Here is a 13,567-nt window from a genome sequence, read left to right as displayed (position 1 = left end):
TCGCTATCTGAGATTGTGCAAACCAGCCTGAAGATAAGAAAGGAAAACTATGGCATTTCAGGAAGAATGAATTTAGGTGCTTCCCTAAGTATAGTTTATATCCCTGGATCCCATCCCCTTCTCCAGCCCACGGCGCTACTGGATGGACGCAGACCAAAGCACCTGGGAAGCTCGGTGGCTCAAAACAGGAGTACCTACTCATTTCTTCAGAGGGAAAATGTTATGGTAGGGTATACAGCCTAAACCGGTGTGAAACGAAGGGCAGTATGCCAGGCAATACGAATACCATGTTATGACTAAAACATCAATAAACATTCCCTATTTTTCTCCAGCTCTTTTGAACTCTAAGTCTTGGGGCTTGCAGGAACAGGCTGCTCAAAGAGACTCCTTAAGACTGCATGTTTGAAATTGAGGCGGTATCTCACCCCCCCCAGCATCTATGGCACAAACTGCTGCTTCGTACCCCTGCCCTTTCCCCACAATGAAAGCAACCTATAATAAAATTAGAGGAAAAACAACTGTACGAAGTGTTTCACTGTGTAAAATCTATATGATCCCATCATCTGAAGACATAGAGACTAGATCTGGCTGGGGAAGTCCTTGAATTAAGTTATCGGAGGAAGGGCAGTGGGAGTGGGAACATTTTCTTGATGGTTTTTCCTCTCTCCAGCAGTAGCCGTAAGCTGATGCCCAGGGAAAAGCACAATAGTGGGACAAAATGATCTTTTATGCTAAGCCCAGCATGGCTGAAACATTCACGTTCCTAAACTAACAGAAAGTTGTACAGAAACAGAGCCTTCCCAAGTAAAAGGCAAAACCCTGAGCAAATTAATGAGGCCTTACTGAAAAGCATGCAAGCATACAGATAGATCCCTCTGTTCCTGTGACTATCCTGTACACCAGTTTGTTCTGCTGCCACCTGATTCTATGGCACAGGGATTACCCCAGGAGAGCGATGTGAACTAGAGAATCACAGTGAGGCAATGGTAATGACAGAAACCTTGTCAGCAGCTGACATGAAGAGCAAGAAGGTGTCATAACTTTGGGCATGTGCAGATCTTTGCAAAAAGCAGGACGGAATTCCCCTCCTGTAGCATTGCATAACAAAAGCCAGGTGCATCACTATTATTTTTGTCAGCTGACTTTGGCTATAGCCAGAGGCAAGATACCAGAATTCTTGGACCAGTTTGATCCAGTGCTTCACTTCCTGTCTTCCAGTTAAAGCAAACTGTTTTAAGATCCCATTTTCCTCCACTTATCAAGTCCGAAGACAAGTCCTCCCTCCTGCTTTTCACTGGCTGCTGCACTAGCACAGTTAACACCTACAGCTGCTGTACGGAATTACGCTTCCTGCTCCGGCAGGGAATGCCATGGGGCAAGCAGGAGGAGAAAAGGGTAGAGTGGGAGGGAAAAAAAGAAAGCCAACCCCAAATCACCACCAACACTTCCTACAGCAGAGGGCTGAGTGGATATTTGTCAAGCCTGGGATGATGGCTCTTTGGTGATGCTTAGCAGGGGCATTGCCCACGGAAGCCTGCTGTGATACAGGAGCAGCCAGGCAGACCCTGAAGCCTTTGTTTCCTGTTCCCAGCTATCTGGCTTCCATCGGAGATAAGTCGCTTGTCACCTGGCTGGCTAAGCAGCCAAGCAGGCGCTGAGGTGCTTCTAGAATATGGCTCTCCTAATAAGCTGCATCATACTAGGAATAAAAATAATGATAATAAAATCATTCATTTCTCTCCTTATGGAATGAAGTTAAGTCCTATTTTCTTGCCCACTATATCTCCAGCCTCACATACTCCCGATTAGCAATTTCCAATCTTCGATACCTTAAGAAACCTTTTGCTGTTTGAAGTATGTTTTTTTATCTCAAAGGCCTCTTACTTAAACACGCTCAGGCCTTTTGATGGCTAAAGCTTTTGTAATTATTGGTCCTGAGGAACGTTCCAATGCAGGAACCATTCCCAGAAAAGTCATGGCTTCCAGATTAACGATAAACTCAAAGGTTGTTCAAGCCGTTCTGCTGGAAGCCTTCCTGTGTCACGCTTGGAGTTTGTTTGACATAGAACAGGGCTGCTGTGCCTCCTCTCAAAACAGGGTGGAGAGAAAGGAAGTGCTAACAGAGAAAGGTTGGTCTGGTGGATAAGGCACAAGGCTATGATTCAGGAGGCTGGAATTTGGCTCTTGGCAAGTCAGCCTTTCTACTCTTAGGCAAGTCATTTAATTCTCTGAGCCTCAATTTCCCCGGCAGAAATCAGAGGAGAGATTTCCTTGCTCCCACACTTCAACTTTATTCACTCATGATGCAATTTCTTCAGCGGATGAATTGCTCCTTATACGAAAGTGGCGAGCACAATGAAATGACAGTTCCAGGAGCGCTTTAGGCTGCGGTGGTGTCAGAAAAAGGCAGTCTCCCCTCCTTCTCTCCTTACCTGTATGCAACTCATGTGTTCCAATGCTGCTGCAAGCACTGCTTTGGCCACATGGGAGCTTGCTTAAAAGTAACCTGGAGGAAACAAAAAGATTGTTTTTCTGCTGGTTCAGTTTTTCCTGAGCCAGTTCAGGTACAATCACAGAAATGACTGTGCCAGCAGCAAGGAATGTGGTGGCACCAAGGCCAGAACAAGTTTCTGGCAGACAGCTTTGGGCAGAGGTGCCTGGTTCCTGCCAGAGTGCTAGCTTTGTGGCACTGCAGCATAACACTGTATTTTCAGCTCAAGAAACTGATAAATCTCTCTGAACTTTCTAATTCACAGTCTTGCCTTCCCAGAGTTAGTTTTCAGAGCAGAAGTTCTCAGGCACCTTCTCCTGCAGCCCTCAAGTGTTTCCTTTTCCTCTCTCCTTATCCAGTGCTATGAACACATACCACAGTTTGGGAGTTGCTGCATTATTTTAACAGAGAAAAGTCTTTCATGTTTGTTGGCAGGCAAAGAAAAAAAAAAATGAGGAGTGTTTTCTTTTTCCACTGCGCTATATAAAAGCCTCATATTACAGCGCAGCTGATCTAGTGACCTCTGAAATGGGACAAACTGCACAGTACTTCCTTATGCCACAATCAAGATTTATCTGATCCGGTAGTGCTGTAGTGAAAGGACATAGGGAAGGGATGAGCTCAGGTTGGGCATAAGGACCCAAATCAACAGAAAACAACCTTCTTCTGCCCAGAATGATTTTTTCAAATAGATTAGCTCTACAAGCCAGATCACTATTGCTGGTACAAAGGGAAGCAGTAGAATTGCTTTAACAGCAGCCACACACCAAAATAAATCGTAGAGAGGCAGAAGGAAGGATGGGAATAGTTCCTTTGGCAACAGCAAGCTATTAGAGTACCTTAGTTGTAACATGAAAACTACCTACTGAAAAAAAAATGGGCAATGTACGCTCATATTAATTCCCCTGATGCCCCAAACCCCAGCACATACCAGCCAGCCATTATGCACCGAATCCACCTACAGAGGATAGCAATCACTCATCCAGGGTTTTATTACAAGCCTTCTTCCCTTTTTCCTCAGGGCTTGTAACGAGTTTAGGCTACCTAACATCACCTTGAGCTTCAAGAGTCTCGGAAAGCCATATCAGCAGCCCATCGTAAAGAGATAATAAGGCATTTTGTTTCTGTAAGGCCCCACCAGATGCATCTCCTTTTAATTTGGAGCCTTACACCTTAATTTTTAATCTCTAGCCCAATGACTCGTGTAGTTCTGACTTGTACAGTTAAAAGATTATACTCAGAAATCACAGAAAGTGACAGTACTCTTCAGGCTGAACATAAATACATAACATCTTTTGGGACCAGTGTATGCATAAAATCCTCCTACGTATGCAAAGCGTATCAGCAAGTTGTAAACTGGCCGGCTGCTCTCTTATCTGTACCCGCATTAGCCCTGCACTGCCTGGGGCTGTGTGTCCTAGTGCCACCTCACCATGCGAGGCCTTACCGTCAAGAGTGTGAGTAAGCCACCACCACACTGCTGCTTCATCCCATGCAGGCAGCTAGCCTCCACCATGCCTGTTTGCACTTTGTGTGTGAGTGAACATCCAATTTACTGGCATGCCACAACAAAAATAATTTAGATTTACTAAAAAGGCCAACATTCGTGTAAGGCTACACATATTAGTCCAAGCTTTCTTAATTACAAGGTTGAAAACCCCCTTGCTTTCTCACACAGAACAGTGATGGGTTTTGCTATTTCATAGCCTTGTTCATTTGGCAGTCGCTGCGCGACTTGTCAATTTTGCTTTCAGGACATTTGGGGAAAGCTTGACATCCCTCTCATAATCAATGTAGCAGTTAACCTCTCATGTAACAATATGTTTGATACATGTTCATCTGCACACAATTCCGCTTATGAACCTTAATATTGCAGAAAATAGATAAAATTCAAACATCCTCCTGGCTTCCAGTCTGAAATATTGTGCCTTAGGTATAGCAGATGTGCCAGCCACCATGAGCCTCAACATTTTCAGATGCCTGGAAAAAGTACTGTTCTCTATGTGAGTAAAGGACGTACATATCAATCTTCTGACTCTTATTTTTGATTAAGAGGAGCAATAAGCCAGGCAGAATAATAATTCTTCAAGACATCTGTTGCACACCACACGGTGAGAGAAAGGAACTGAACGGATTATTTGCCCTGTGCTAGACACACACAGCCAGTTGACTGGAAACACAGCAGACACGGAGGGAGAATTGCCACCACAAGCTGCTTCTGGCAAGTAAATGCAAGTAAAACCAGAGGAAGGAGAAGACCTAACCCAAGAGAGAGATGACAGAAACGAGCCGGTGGCAAGGAGAATTAATTAGAACAAGACCTGGAGTCAGCTAGAAGGGCAATGTCATATGTAAAGTTGAATATAAAGAAAACTGCTTAACGGAAAGGTGCCTTAACATGCGGAGGTAGAAAAGACAAATTACACGTAGTAAAGCCCCTGCTGTCCTAGCTCCACTTCTGATTAGTCTCCATATGGGACCCTGGGCTGCAAGCCAAGTCAGCAGGGCTGAAAATCAACCCGTGGAACCGTCTCATTCACAACGGCTGAGGCAGGTAGCCACTAGCTAAAATTTTCACTCGAACCAGCCCCATCGATGAGCAGATAAGCATTGCAGGCTCCAGTATCAGAAGAGTCAGGACCAAGAGGCGTCGGGCAGTTAGAATGAAGCACCTCATTGCTGCTGAACTGCCCGTACCCGGCTGTCGCAACAGCTTGTCAAGGGCCTTGATGCCACTCCCCTGGCCATCATGAGTAATGCACTTGGGTTTGCGGTGTCTTAATAAAAATGCCCTCTCGTGGTCACTACCATGATTTCCTGAAAGGCCACGCAAACTATTACCTTCCCAGTAAATGCCACTATGCCTGCATCCAACTCCTCCTCGTACTGGCGTGCTTCCTCCGGTGCAAGAGTGCAGAGAGCGCCGTGCACAAAGCAGAGGGCGTTAGTCTCTGCGGGGAGTTGAGCTCTCATCTCCAAGAGCAGTAGCCAAAGATCACTCACTGCGCCTTCTCAAAGAGCTTCCACTGAAAGGAAACCTGCATAAATAATCTGCATAACAGAAAATAAAGTCAGGCCAAAGTTCCCACTTGCATTTGCAAAGTATTTCTGTGAATCTGCATAACCATTTGCTTGAAAAAATCCCAATCAGACAAAAAAGCCAGAACTATAGTTCCACTTACAGAACTTTGCTACTTTTTCAAAAAGTTTTTTCAAAACTTTTTCAAAAAAGTTAACACAGCTGTTTTAGTTTTTGTTACTGCTTTCTCTTACCCTGTTTACAAAACCATTACAGCAAAAAACAGCAAGTAAACCAATTCAGAGTTAATACCACTTCAAAGCTTTTGAGATCCTAGAGACCCATAGCTCAGTAAGCGAGCCACCAAATCCGTGCCGCGCAGCCCGGTGAGAAGGGAATTCTGTGGCTGGCTGGTTCCAGCAGCCCCAGCACGCTAACGGCAGGCAGACCTGCCTGAAGTACAGCTAGCTGCTACGCTTAATTATGATTCATTACGGCCCACCCCCACCTAGACTGCTGCAATTCAGAAAGTGGTACTGACACACGATTCACTTCTGGAGACTTTTGCTGCTGCAAGTCTTTCAAACCGACCCGGCCCGCCCAGGGGGGCCGTAGGTCCCAGCGGAAGGTCCTGCCGCAAGGAAGGCTGGAATTCCAGCTTCCTTTACAGGTAGCGTTTGTCAGCAAGCCGATCGCTGTCTTGTAAATTGCTGGCGCTACCGTTCCCCCACCTTCAGCTGGCCTCTCGCTCTGCTTTGAGGCTGCTAGGGCTTTGGGGCAGTTCGGGGCATTTACTGTCCTGCCCGCAGCACAACGGGCTGGTCGGCGGCTGCAGGTCCCTGGCTGCACGGCACCCCTGCGGTCCCTCTGAGCTCTTACATGCTTGGGCAACTATGATAGTATCTACATACTGTTACACAGCCTCTCTGCTTCACAACAGGTATATATGGTGCTTACTCCGTCACGCACGTAGCCACCAGCTCCACAGGCCAGGAACTGTTGGCTGGTGTCACAGCGAGCCACCCAGCGGTACAGCCATCTCTTCTTGGGGTCCCGCAGCTCCGTACGCTGCAGCTGCCAATTCTCTTCCTCCAACAGTGGGCAATGTCAATGCTCTCAGGGTGCAAAAAGCCCATTAAGATGTAAACCTGAAATAATTACAGTGTTTCTTCAAAAGTCCCCATCATTTAGTGCCTGGGTTTTTTAAAACTAGAATTTATATCCCTTTTACATACCCTAGTTACACATGGTATTGTTCCTGCTTCCTGAATATGCGTCTTGAAGCTTCAGTGTCAACATAAATACTGGTACAGCTATGCAATTACAGCATTCTTCCTTCTGCAAATATTCCCAGGACCTATGTCACAAAAACCACTGCGGCAGGTGACCCAGTTACTACAGATTTGGTCAGTTCAGGACTTCACACTTGCAACACAGTTAAAACCTTACTTGCAAAACAACACTGCTGTAGCTGGTCAAGTGGAAACCATGTGACTTGACATGTTCTTAATTGTAATGTAGACAGAACTTTTCATTTACATAGCCTAGGTCTAACATATACTTCTGTTCTGATGCCAGAGGACACCAGAAATGTAGGAAGTGAAAAAAAAAACCAAAACAAAAAAAACCAAAACAAGACAGAAAGGCCGCTTGGATAATTTACTCAGACAATTACTGTCTCATCATTACTATCCCTGCTTGGAAGAATGTTTACTAGTGCCCTAGAAGACGAATGGAAAAATAAAATTAAATATACAGCTGAATGGAACCACAGAATAAATTATATTTAGCATAGCAATTATAGTTTCTCCCAGACTATATGTATTACGAACAACCTATATTTGTGCGGTCAGCAACCCTGCCTCATAAACATCCCTGTAATTAATTTGAAATAATAAAAACCAGGGGTAAATACATGTAGTGTTATTTTTGCTCCCTTTAACAGAGCGTTTGGCTCCGTAGCCATATACAGAGAGTTGATTCACCACAACTGATGAAGCAGAAGTCTCCAGCCAGGAAAGAAGAGGAGGACTCAAGTGTGCCAGGGATGAAGGTGGTGGCAAGAACCTCCTACAGTGATAAAAACCAAATTGGTTATGGTTTATGAAAACAATAAACAGCAAAGTAGCTACTGTTTAACAGGCTAAAGTTGGGGGGGTGGGGGTGTTCCCCTCCCCTTAATAGCGACCACAGCCACCCTATTCTCAGGCAATCCTGTCCAGTTCTCCTTTCTTTTGCAATATCATCCCGTTCCTAAGCCTCTAACCCAAAATCCATTTAACTTTTGCAAAAGACACTGGCTGTCTTCCAACCCAGAGCCTTCTAACACAGTGTGCATAGCAGCGCTTTACGAACAGCAGCCTGGTACCCCCATAAATTCCTGCTCTGGCTCAGAAAGATGGAGGGGAGCACCAGAACACTCTGCGGCTCCCTTTACAAGGGCATCTTCATCTCTGCTCTAACACACTCAAGCAACAGAGACTGATCAGCAGCTTTATTCCGGAAATCTAGGAGGATTCTCACCCCTAAAACTGGACAGAAGGGGGATGTCAACCTTCCTCAGCCCAGTGGTTCTTCCACCTTTGTTTGAGGGGCTTTAAGCAACTCGTTAAGCGATAGCATGTTCTCAGCCCTGGAGGCATGCTCACTGTCCTTGTTCATCACACTGAGCAAGTGCAGATTACAGGAACAAGTTTATTAAATGTGGGGCTGTGCAATCACACGCTCATAGCAATACAGGAAAGAGTCAAGAACCCCATCACACACCTCTCTTACAGGCACAGCTTCCACTTGGGTTGACTGGAATCATGTCTGAGTGATAAAAATAGGCAGCTCTGCAAACGTGACATTCATTTAAGTATCGTAAGGGAGATGGCTACCAGCAACTTGCTGTAAACTCTTATCATTCATTCAGAAAGCTGTAACAATGCACCAGTTGACATACATAACATTCATAATTCAACCGCCTCGACTCAGTAGCTACAACCCTTTCTAAATAAAAGGATTTGGCTTCTACTGAAGCCAAGAGTAATTTTTAACAGCTAATCTAAAGATGGATTATTTGGGGCATGATAATAAAAGAAGTCTGGTATCATGGCTGTGAGTTGGAGGCAAACCCGTGGCAACACCAAGGTGCTACACTGCTCAGTGTTGCAGTACTTATATCTCAGGGATTCGTGTTTCATCAGGTGATGGAGCCTCTCCCACCCATGTAGTTCAACATTATTTTGTGATGCCTAAGGCCTCTGTGGCTTCAACGCACAACCTTAAGCATGGAGCCTCCTATGCTGAAATGATACCATGGGATATCCAGTTTTTCATAACAGTTGACAAGATACTTCTGCAAAGATTTACTCAATCACTTCAGAGCTACGTTCATCTTACACATAGAAATTCTGGTTAGATGCCACAGCAACAGTTCAGCAGCAGCAAAGGACATCTCTAGCAGAGTGTCTAATCAGGCATCTCTATGAAGACTATATAAAAAGCCACCTACAATTTGGACAGTTAAATTTCTAGTATTTTTGCCTTTTTTTTCTTTTTTTTTTTTTTAAAGGATGTACACTTTACATCCACTCATTTTCTGTAGAGACTAGTAGTAACTCCTTAGAATATTTCACCTTCCATTTTTTTTTTTTTTTTTTTTTACAATTCTACTGTCAGGAATTACTAGGATCCCCTCTTGCCAACCTCACCCACCCCCACAACTGTAAGATATAAGAACTTACCCCTCAGCACTTAGTAGGGCAAACTTGTCCTATGGCACTGCATTTTTTTGCTAAAATTCTTAGCAAGGCTTTTTTGTAGAGAACCAAAAATAAGCAAGAAAAAAAAATCAATTATTATTCTTTTCTTCTTAAGAAAGTAACCAAGGTCTGAAAGGAAAAGTTGTTTAATTTGCAAACTTATAAAAAAGCAACAAGAAAGAACAGTGGGCTGTCACATATGTGGTGGCTCGAGAATCAGCTGTCGGTTTCAGTTCTAGCCTCTGGAGATACAACAGTCCTTAGCTGGACGCAGAAACTCTTCTGTACCGGGAATCCCCATGGCAAGCATGGAGAGCACGACTCTGAAGAAAAAGGGTCAAACACCACAAATCTCACACGTTCAGGGAATTTGGCATCAGTTTCTGGTATCAGCCACAAAATTTCTGTCTGACCCTTTATAAATTGTTAATCTTGATGTCTTAGATTCCTTATCTGTTAAAGCAGATATTTAGAAAAAAACCTTCTCAGAGACCTTGTGAAGAATTAAGTAGTGTTGAAAAAGAACATGGTGTCAGGGGAAGCCTTGGCACAACAGTGCCAAAACTGAAGGCAAATCAGAAAGTTTTGGCGGGCACCATTATTTCAGATAGGAAATCTTAAACATTTCTGTTTGTGGCACCCATTACTTAACAAATACAAGGGCACCCCATGTTTCTCAACAAAAGCTCTCCTTAACAAGTCATTGAAAAGCAAAGCAATCTAAGCTGAAGGAATAGTGACCGAGAAAACCCCAGGTTCACTTACAAGCAGGAGCTGATGAGATAATGCAGTCTGCCTTAGGACTCACTAAGAACCTGTGGTTAGTTTCTGTACTGAAGCCTTAAACTTTTCTAAGTAGTTGCTTTGCTTTTATTTGACGTGTTTAGACCTTCACACAAGGACACACAGAAGTGCAGCAGGGTTTCCCCACTGACATCACAGCCACCGAAATCACGGATGACCTTTAAGGCTGAACACACACCAGATTTGGGTCTGAACATACAAACCTCTATCTGAGCTCCACGGTTGGGCTTCTGGCCAATCCATCTCAGCTTACTTGTTACTGAAAGGTGAACTGAAAACAGCTTTAAATAACTGTGGAGAAAAAGTGAGATATTACCTTTACTGAACTTTCCCCACTTGAGGTCACAACACATAAGAATGAGAGAGAATATTAACACACTTTTGATTACTTGTGTCTGTAAGAGAAATATAATTCAGTAAACAGATTTAGAATTTTACAGGCATGTGCCAAATATTTACCCTGAATTACAGAAAAGTAAACATCTCTGTACTTCTGCAATTTACCATTTGGTGTAACCCAGTGATTTAGTGGGTGAACAGAGGAACAGAAACAGGGGATTCCCTTGCCTTCTCATCATTAGGACTTCGCTGTTTGCAACATAGTCCTTTTCCTCAAAATGCAACTCCCAGAGGCATATTTGTGTCCTGTTTGTTTTTCTTAATTAAATTACTGCAAACCATCACTGTACAGAAAATATTGCATCCATGATCTTCCTATTGTTCATGGTTTCACAAATTGGGTTGTTGGGGTTTTTTGTTTGGTTTTTTTTTTAAGGCATGGAACGAAACCTACACTGGGTTGCTTTACAGACTCTACCAACAGCTGTTGTCCTACATAGCAGAAAAGCTGCAGTATTGGTAAAGACCCGCAAAAGATGGTAGACACTCAAAATGAGTGGGAACAATTAACATATAAATAACACATAATAAATAAATTAACATATGCTACACCACCTAGACAAAACCAGACATGAAGGTAATGCCCAGCCACAAGTCTTGCAAGAAATACTTACAGACTTCTGGTTTCTTACGTACGTTTGAGGAGCAGGACCAGCTTTTGGTTTCCCGACAGCCTTAGTGTCTGTCTCATTTGGGAGAGCAGAAAGTGTGTAACCTAGAATAGCTATTGCTTCCTTAGCTTAATCATTAGAAATCCCTGTTGTGTTGCTCACAATGACAGGTTTATGTCCTTCTGCTCAAGCGGTAGAAGAGCTGTACATACCAAAACGTAAGTTCGGTATCAAAAAAGTAAGAGACAAAAAACTACCCAACAAACATCGCAACAAACACACTAAAGCCGTGCTGAAGGCATACAGCCAAGCACTCACACATCGAGTGATTCACAAAACCTCAGCTGTTTTTCTGTGTACACACACACACGGATATAGTGTTTATGATAACTTTCTGTTCTTGCCAAGTGACCACACAGGCAAAACAAAGCAGAATTAAAACTGCAGGTGACGAAAATTCTAGCGTTTTCTAGCTTTAGTTAATGCTGTAGCAAGTAGGTAGCGTGTGTTATTTTTGTCATATTACCATCAACGCACTTTGTTGGTTATGGCTCGTCGACACTTCCTATTTTAAGTGCACATTTTCAGTTACTCCAAGTTTGCCAAAAACTTTTCTTCAGCGTATGATTACACATACTGCACCTTCAGCTGATTTTTAGGAAAAGCAGAACAGAAATGACTCAGTCATTTCTAAGAATGATCACGGGGAACATATACTGCTTTAATTATATTTAAACAATTCGTAAAACTTTGATTAAGAAACTCTTAACTTCTTCACATTTCAGAAACAGGGACATGAAATGTAGCGCAGAGGCTGTGCTGGTGTCACTACCGGACTTCTTGCTCTTCCTTTGAAAAACACACAGACATATCTGGGCATGTATTGAACCTTTGCAAACATTGGAGTTACACACGCTTGCTAGACCTGATTAAGTAGCCAAAATTTTCAGCTTTCTCTCCATGGCACATCCTGGGGAGAGCAAGCTGGACGGTCCGCTGGTTGCCAGGTGACCACACACTAGAACTGAAACGGGGTAGGTTATTTCACCTAGGGTTTCAGGACTCCTGGGATTTTTCACTCCATCAGCACAGAACACTGTACCACCCTGTTCAAACACAGATGAATTTGGGTGAGAAAGGAAGAGGCGAGAGTCCAGAATCAGATGAGGCATGAATCAGGAACAAGGTTAGGTGAGGAGAGCAGGATGATTCAGACAGGGTCTTCCCAGCAAAGAGGAACCGCCCAAGGACAAGCAATCCCAGTCTGATGTTCTATCAATTTCTCAAAGGTCAGATAGTTGAGAGATCAACAGGCTGAACCTTCTGGAACAACTGAAAAATCAGCCCCCACCCTACTGTTTTGCTAAGATCCTCCCTCCCCTCCCCGCCCCCCCCCCCCCCCCCCCAAAGCCCACACAAAGGCCAGCAGCCTGGAGCCCCGGGCCCTTGGGCCACGCTCCGAGCTCGGCACCCATGGGTGGATGGCGGCTGAGGGAAACCTTGGCCACGGGAAGGGGGGCCATGATGACCAGCGGGGACCACTCAACAGCCCACCAGCTCCGGGCTGGAGAGCACCCCGCGGTACCCTGCCTAGTGGGGCCTGGCCCAGCAGGGCTTGAGGGAAGGCAGAGCGGCAGGGAAGGGGGCTGCGGCAGTCGCCCCGGCCAGCGGTCAGGGGCCAAGCAGCCACGCAGGGCTGCAGCGGGGCTCCCCGGCCGGCCCCGAGCACCGCGGCGGTGCAGCCACATGCCAGCACCGTCACAGCACGCGCAGCCCTCGGCCCCAGCCCGCCTGGGCCCTACGGCATGAAACCCTCGCCACAGCTCCCCGTGCCCCCTCAGCTCTCCCCGCTGGGGAAGGGCACGCAGCCCCACGGCCACGCTGCCGGGGGAAGGGACGGGGGACAGGGGGGCAGCCCACCGGCAGGGTCCTGCGGGAGGGGAAGATGCCGGTTTTCCCAGCAGCAGGGTACTGCTCAGGGGGAGGTGCTCCCTACAGCCACTTGATTTCCTTTATTGACCAGGCACCGAGTGCCTCTGATACAAGAAATATTTACTTTAAAAAAAATTAACCGTCTATAATGAATAACACCTCCAGCCCAGGGCGATTACTAGTCCCTCGGCTGCGCACAGATACGCAGCACACTACAACCACAGCTCTTCATTTACTGGAATAATGCACAAGGCCAAACTTTTTATAAGAAGTGTGATGAGGTAATGACAAATACACAGCTAGGAATTTTTGCTTGTGTTTTTAGGCTAAACAGCTTATGTCACTAAGTATTACACAGAAGCAGTATTAATAACGCCCCTCCCTCCAAAGTCGAGATAAACAATTTCCCCCCCCCCCCCGCCTTTGCTTTTTATTCATTAAGGCAAAAGGTAACTCAAAAAACTGTCAAGAGTGGTTCCAAAGAATGTTTATCAACATGGTGATAGACACTTTATATATATATATATAAATATAAAATATATACTATATAGTATACAGTATATAT

At 44.9% G+C, this 13,567-nt stretch overlaps 1 long non-coding RNA gene across 1 annotated transcript; it reads right to left on the bottom strand.

Moving 5' to 3' along the window:
• Positions 1-1,949: 1,949 nt before the first annotated feature.
• LOC129737298 (uncharacterized) lies at positions 1,950-7,913 on the bottom strand. The gene is made up of 4 exons (XR_008734996.1): positions 6,746-7,913; positions 6,468-6,658; positions 5,333-5,542; positions 1,950-2,506 (listed from the first exon to the last, which is right to left on the bottom strand). It is a non-coding gene; the product is annotated as an uncharacterized LOC129737298 (long non-coding RNA).
• Between the last annotated feature and the right edge of the window lie 5,654 nt (positions 7,914-13,567).

This window comes from Falco cherrug, chromosome 13, assembly GCF_023634085.1.
Source record: "Falco cherrug isolate bFalChe1 chromosome 13, bFalChe1.pri, whole genome shotgun sequence".
Classification (NCBI taxonomy): Eukaryota; Metazoa; Chordata; class Aves; order Falconiformes; family Falconidae; genus Falco; species Falco cherrug.
This window is presented reverse-complemented; position numbering and strand designations above follow the sequence as displayed.